Source organism: Branchiostoma floridae, chromosome 4 (genome assembly GCF_000003815.2).
Source record: "Branchiostoma floridae strain S238N-H82 chromosome 4, Bfl_VNyyK, whole genome shotgun sequence".
Taxonomy (NCBI): domain Eukaryota; kingdom Metazoa; phylum Chordata; class Leptocardii; order Amphioxiformes; family Branchiostomatidae; genus Branchiostoma; species Branchiostoma floridae.
The window spans coordinates 3,972,616-3,980,526 of NC_049982.1; positions in this window are offsets into that span (position 1 = coordinate 3,972,616).

Genomic DNA, 7,911 nt, shown 5'->3' on the forward strand with positions numbered 1-7,911 from the left:
TGATTCACTGAATGCTTGTCAACTTCAAGAGGTGCAGTATTTGTCTCAAGTAGTAATTGATGGCATTTTCCATCAAGACGTCCATGTATTTATTGTTGTCCTATTTAGCGATAGCTTGCTAGTATTCTAAACATTTCAGACAACATAGAAAAGTTAAAGCTAAAGCATTTCCTTGGAAAGGATAGGCATATCTAGTGCCTAAGAATTGTGCGACAATTAGAACTGGTACTGTTATTCATAGTTAATGAACCACCCCAACTCTTACCTCAAACCTAGATATTCTCATTTGAATAAACCCATCATCTTAGATACACGAGTATGGATGTTTTTTTATATCTCAACCACCCGAGACAATCTTACGTACGTAAAAGTGAGTGAAGAAAAAATTGTAATTGAAGGAGACCTAAGCTACTAGACCTAATAAGCTCTGTAGTCAAAGTTATCCGTATCTTGCGTTGTCTGTATATTAACCTAGTTAGAAATACAAACACCAACGTAGTGCTGTTATTGTGTATTGAATTGTTACCAGGGCTGGCTCTTGATAATAACCTCCGGCTAGTTGGGTACCCTTAGCAGTATTTCTCACTATACAGCCGAATAATCAAATCTAATCAAATCAAATCAAGTCGTTTTGTCGAATCAAATAGCCTGGTAAGCAAATGTTGCAAAAATGTACAGATTTTTACTTGCCATTAAAATCAGGTAGAACGTAGTGTATTCAGCCTGGTTTTATACCCATGTCAAAAAATACCATTCAATATTACAACAAAACACGATACAAGACACGTTCACTACACCAGACAAGTTTCATCATATGAACCACTCCAGTAGCGCAGCCGATGGGCGTTATGTGGAAATAAGTCAGGAGGTAAGAGTTCTGTCGGAGTCAGGAAGCAAAAGATATCCAGAGCCTTGGGGAACCGCCCGGTCTACCTCACATGACGCATGACACGCGCTGCGTTATCCATACCACAGAATATTTTTTTATTTTTCCTTCGAAATCATGAATATAGTATCACAGAGTGGTAACGCAATAAATGCTGACAGCTAGTATGAGAAAATTAGTCAACGCAATAAAGAGTTATTCACAACAAAGCTCCTAGCTATTCGCAATGTACTTTAAAAAACTTTGGTTAATTCTCTTAAACTTTGCAGTCACATGTGTAATAGTATATCAGCGGTGGTTCAGATCATGTTTTTTGCGATGAAGCCTGCCAAACGCTAATAAAGTTCTTTTGACATTTTGACTTCAGTTTTGACTGAGTTCACTGTCTCTAAATATGCATTGACGTTGTCAAGACTTTTCCCGTGAACTTCATTCCCATCTCATACCTTATTCATGCTACAGCACATATATTAGCACGTATACTTCTTCAAATACTCGAAAGACAGACAGACACCGCTGCACTGACGTGACGTCGATCCGCTGCTAGTCTCATCATGCTACAAGGTTAGTGCCAAGTGTTCTCAAAAATCATGGTGTATTTAACGATCATGTGTGGTGACATCGGAGAGTACTTTGAACCTTTATTGAGACTTAATTGAGACTTTATTGAGGCTTTGCGACATGGATATGGACAGAACCCCATAATTTACTGAGACTTTATTCAGAACTTATTGAGACTTTATTGAGACTTTGAGACATGGATATGGACAGAACCCCACCCACAGAAATGATGTTTCTTCTGATCCTGGCGACTATCTCCATCTCTTTAGGTAACCCTTGTCAGCCCCCGTGTAATAGAGCAGGTTGGTCACAATGTGTTAATCGCAGGGTGATTACAACGCAATTTTTTGACGAATCAGGCGTGTGTATCGTATGTGAAAAAATGGAAAGCGTTGTTTCGAGTGTTACCCCTGCTTCTACACTGTCCTGTTTGCTCGACACGCAGAGACTGGCGATAACAGGCTACCCATTTCATTTTCTATCTGCAAAAAATCTACCGGTCCGTAAGCATTATGCAGTGCAAACCTTATTTCTTATTAATGATGAAATCGCCGACATAGTGAAAAACACTTTTAGTGGGTTTTCAGATCTACACACGTTAGGTCTGGATTTCAACAACTTGACTTATGTCAAAAAGAGTTGGTTCACTGGCTTGACGAATCTCCACTACCTAAGCTTGTCCAAGAACAAAATCGAGCAGATAGACCCTGGTTGCTTTAAGAACCTGCCAAATCTCCACCTGGACCTTCAGCACAATCTGTTACAGGTCATAGACCCCGTTTGGTTCTCCGGCCGACGCTATCTGTCGTACCTATACTTGGGGTATAACAGTATTAGAAGCATTCCTTCCCGGGCATTTCAGAACATTACTTTATCTGATGTATACCTGGAGAAAAACGCTCTGTCTTGTCTAGACTGGGGATCGATGCAAGGATTAAAGTATATGAAAACCTTTGCTGTCGGTGGTGACAGCTTGACTACAGTTCACGATGAAGTGTCCCACAGAATGGCATGGAGCCTGGCAATCCAGGCAGACAGTCGTCAGACCATAGCTGTCGATGTACCAAGGTTCTATTTGTGTGTCAAAAATGATCCCGAACGAAATGAAAAATCAATTGGATGGAAGTTTGATTCAGATGAGACTGTGCCCCGCCACTTGCCCAAACACGCCCGTGGCCCATGTTTCGAACATGAGTGGGAAAGCAATCTTGCCAGTGAGCCACCCTTTGTCATTATTGCTACCGACGAAGCAGGACCCGAAGAGAACCGTCACTACCCGGACATGTGCAGACAGGTATGGAAACACAACCTGGGCATCACGGTGGCATTGAAGGGTGGTACAAGCTTACAACTGGTTTCTATGGGCGAAGGGAGTACGGGCATTGGGAACATTGGTATTATGGTTGTCAGTACGCAAGACAGTAAGGGAGTGAGTAGCATAGATGAAAAAGAAGTTACAATCGGCACCATTGATAGAAGAACTACCGAAGCCAAAAACATGACCTGCATTCTGCTATCTAAAAACAACCCGTCTCCCATTTATACTGACATCCCCCAAGTCCAACAGAAAATTAACAGGGTATGCCCTGTGCACAATACTGATACAGACCAGGCAAGTTATTTAACATCCAGTCCAAAGACCAGACCAAATACAGAAGAGTACAGATTGCGCACACCGATGTACCAGACCACTAAGTCTAACCAGTTGATGTCCACAATACAAGTAAGCACCCTCCAGACCAATCACGTGCAAAACACACCAGCACCGAAAGATTATATCACACCAGTTATTGCCTCAACTGTTGGGGTTCTGTTCTTTTTACTTTTTGTAGTACTTTTGCTGAAGAAGTATCTGCAAAGAAGCTACATTAATCCCAACGATGCACACGTTTGGACGCTTCCACCGGGTCTTGCCTTTCCGGGCTTGTTTAGATCTGCTTCCCTCCCTGACATGTCGTCACCAAGAGGCAGAAAAATGCCAGACGACTCGGTCTCCTGTAGATCCTTGCCTTCTGTCCTCCAGCACACGTACTGTGAGATTCCGGACAATATAGCTGCCGCACAGCGACCGCTGCCTGTCCTACCGCACACATACTATGAGATCCCAGACAACATAGCTGCTGCACAGCGACCTCTACCTGCAATTCCACACAGGGTCGAAGATATCCCTAATAATATTGCTTCCGGGCGGCCGCTGCCTACTCCCTCTCATAAATACTGGGGGCTCCCAGACCATGCTGTGTCTAGAACGAAAATGCCAGCCGTCTGTAACACAATTCTTGCAGCGTCATGTAGCTCACTGCCAGCTTCTCTCAACTTCGTCGAAGCTACAGAAAATGGCCAAGTAACCAATGCTGAAAGACGTGCAGTCGCATATGGAGTGCCGGGCAAAGTCAGACACAATTCGTTCAGTGCGTACAGTCCATGGAAACTCCAGGAAAAGGGCCAAGTTGTAAGTAACATGCACATGGCAGCGTCCTGCAGGTCTCTGCCTTCTGACCTCTATTTCGTCGAAGCTACAGACCGCTTCGTGTCAGAAAACGGCCACGTAACCGAAGTTGAAAGACGTTCAGTCGCATATGGAGTGACTGGCAAAGCCAGACAGAATTTGTCCAGCTTGTACAGTCCATGGAAAATCTCAGAAGTTGTTAGTAACACGCACCTGGCAGCGTCCCGCAGGTCTTTGCCTTCTGACCTCTATTTCGTCAAAGCCACAGAAAGCTTCGTGTTACAAAATGGCTGCGTAACCGATGTTGCAAGGCGTGCAGTTACCTATGAAGTAGCGGGCAAAGCCAGACACAATTCTCTCAGTGTGTACAACCGATGGGGTTTTCTAGAGAATGGCAACCAGAACACAGCGCGACGAGGATCCCTCCCCACCCTTCCTAAAACGTACTGGTCATGGCCTATGCCAGGAGAATATTCACAAAACACAGCAGGGTGTCAAGAGCCTTTATCATTATTACCAAACACTTACTGGCCATGGGAAATTCCGGCTAGGGGCACACAAAAAGCAAATCGAAGAAGATCCCTCCCTATCATCCCTAACACGTGTTAAAAACGGCCAGGGCACCTAGTGAGGGAGTAAAAATATATATTATGTCAAGAACAGTATTGTCAAACACCTACGTGCCACGGGACATCGACGAAAAGAGCGTTCCAAACGTAAGAAGACAAAGATAGCTCTCCATCCTTCCTAACTAGTATAGGCCTATTTCAGAAAAAGCACCCAAAATACAGCATACCTTGGACCTTCGATTCCAATATTACCAAATACAATTCGGTCTTGGCAGACCCCAGCAAAAAGCACCCCAAAATATCTTGACTGACTAAACCAGCATCTGCGTAGTATCCTTATAGCAATATCTTGGATTCGGTTCATTTCATTATATTAAGGCATCAGATTGAGCAAAACAACACACATACGCCAATGTGGTTAGTTCAATAAGTGTGATCTGGGTGCACTGAATCGGTGCTGGTTAAAAATGGATGGGTTGAAATAACAGGGTTACATGTAATTTTTCAAGATATAAACCCGGCGACCAGACTATCAGATTTGATGAATTCACACCAGAAAGGACCCCCGCTCTTTTTAACGTGTGGCTCTTTTCAATCACGGGAGAATCACACATTCAGCGTCCTATCAGAGGGACCGTCCTAACTGAAGCTAGGATCTATTTTCATCATAGATATGTGAGTTAAGTCGTGTAAAATGCACAAGATCGGAAGCGAATTCGAACACAGAACCTCTTTGTTATGGGTCAAACACCCTGCCGTTACACAAGACCACACATTGTTTCGAAATCATCAATAAAACAAAGGCGACGTACACCTACAGGCCACGCTAACTACGCCGGCAGCCCAGCTGACGGATGTTATATGTTATGTGGAAATGAGTCTGAGAGTTAGGAAGCAAGGCTCCTCATCAGCCCTGAGGCACCTAATGGCTTGATTGCATGTTGGTAGCATTCGCTCCTGTGTGATTATGAATTGAAAAAGAAAAAATCACTTCTCCTATCATGGTTATGAAATTAATGGGGTCTGTAGCTACAGGATTATCTTTTTTTCTTTCTTGACCCAACAGATACCGTATCACCATTTTAATTGGAATGCATCCGTAACGTTACTTAGGTATGACATAAGGCCAGGTATGAACAAAGAAATACTACACATTCTTACATCACCTGTTCAATGCTACGTCTGTTCACAGAGTGTGCGATACAGGACGTCTGTTTTGAATTTCATGGTTAAGGTGAAAAAATAAGAGATCTTAATGCTCTTGTCAGCGGCCAACACAAAAAAAAGGGTTTTTGCAAGGGTCGTTCGTGTACCTGGAACCACATTTTTAGGAATAACCACAAGTCAGAATGCAAAGAAAAACGGACTAGGCAGAAGCGCGTACTCAAGGTTACATAAACTGGTGAGGAAAAAGAAAGTTATACGCTTGGGCATAATTTGCCGTGTGCACCATCCGACCATCCGCACCCACCTTAGGGCTTACAGGTAGCGACTGGAAATCAGTCCGAGAGTCAGGAAGCAAGTTAGAGGTCTTCACTGCCCCCAAGCATTGACGTCGCCAAAGATTTTTTAAACCAAAGGCATTGGTCGCGTGCATTATCCATATTGCAACGGACGACGTGGTCACGTGTATGGGTCTTGAATAAAGTCCTGACAAAATACGGACACCTCTGCACCGGTTATTACGTTTCTAATGTGGCTTTACAAACATGAGGTCTACGAAGGCTGCCCTCTGTTGACAAGCAGATGCCTGGTCATGAATCTGCTGCTCTGCAAGCGGTACACTAATAAGGTTAGTGTGAGGTGCAATTGTGTTTTTCCACAAATCTTTGAGTGTTTTCTGGTCATGAGAGGCAAATTGGAGATTTGAAAAAATGCCATCATGGCAGTGTTCTTTCTTCTGATCCTGGTGACTTTCCCCATCTCTTTAGCAAACATCTGTCTACCTCCGTGTAGCTTGAAAGGTAGTTGGTTCGATTGTGTGGATTACTCGCTGACAAAACATTTTTGGGACCAATCAGGTGTTTGCATCCTATGTCAGGAACAGAGAGGCGTTGCTGTGGGTGTTACAACTGATCCAACGGTACCCTGTAATCTAAGCCTTCTTGACACAGACAAACTGGCAATAACAGGCTACCCAATTACGGTACTATCTGCCAAAAGTCTACCGGTCTATAACCGTTCTGAAGTGTTTACTTTACTTTTGTTAGAAGCTCAAATTGAAGACATAGAGGAAAACACCTTCAGTGACTTTTCAAATCTGGGCACATTAGGCTTGGATTTCAACAGTCTGACACATGTCAAACAGAGTTGGTTCCCCAGATTAGAGGAGCTTAGCTTCTTGACCTTGTCCAATAACAAAATCGAACAGATTGATCCCGGGTGCTTTAAGAATCTGCCGAATCTTCTCCACCTGGACCTTCAGCACAACCTTTTACAAGTCGTGAACGCCGCTTGGTTCTTTGGCCAATTCAATATACGGTATTTGCACGTGGGGTATAACAATATTAGAAGCATTCCTCCTAAAACATTTCAGAACTTTGACATCTTTGAAATGTACCTGGAGGAAAACGCTCTGTCTTGTCTAGATTGGGAGTTGATACGGGGAATGACCCTAATGAGTATATTTGCAGTCGGTGGTAATAGCTTGATTACAGTGCACGAAGACGTGCCACACAGAATGGCATGGGGTCTTGAGATCGTCGGAGAATTGACCCCCCAGCGTCAGACTATAGCTGTCGAAGTACCCAACTTCTATTTGTGTGTCAAAAAGTATTCCAAACGAAATACAACATTGATTGGATGGAAGTTTGATTCAGAAGAGACTGTGCCCCGCCACATGCCAAAACACGTCCGTGGTTTATGTTTTGAACATGAGTGGGATAGCGCGGACAGCAATATTGCCAGTGAGCCACCCTTTGTCATTATTGCTACCAATGATGTAGAACCCGAAAAGAACCGTCTAGACCCGGACATGTGCAGACAGGTATGGGAACACAACCTGGGCATCACAGTGGCATTGGAGGGCGGTACAAGCTTACAACTGGTTTCTATGGGCGAAGGGAGTACGGGCATGGGGACTATTGGCATAACAATTGTCAGTACGCAAGACAGAAATACAGTCAGCAGCACAAAAGAAATTCCAACCGGCACCATTCATCAAAGATCGACCGAAGCCAAAAACATCACCTGCATTCTGCTCTCTAAACACAACCCGTCTCCCATATATGCTGACATCCCCAGAGTGCAAAAGAAAACGAACAGGATGTGCCCTGTGCACAATACTGACACAGGCCAGGCAAGCCCTAGCCCAAGTATTAGACCAAGTACAGAAGGATACAGATTGCAGACACCAACAGGCCAAACCACTAGGCCGTTGATGTCCACACTACAGGCCAGCACCCTCCAGACCAATCATGTGCAAAACACACTAGAACCAAAAGCTT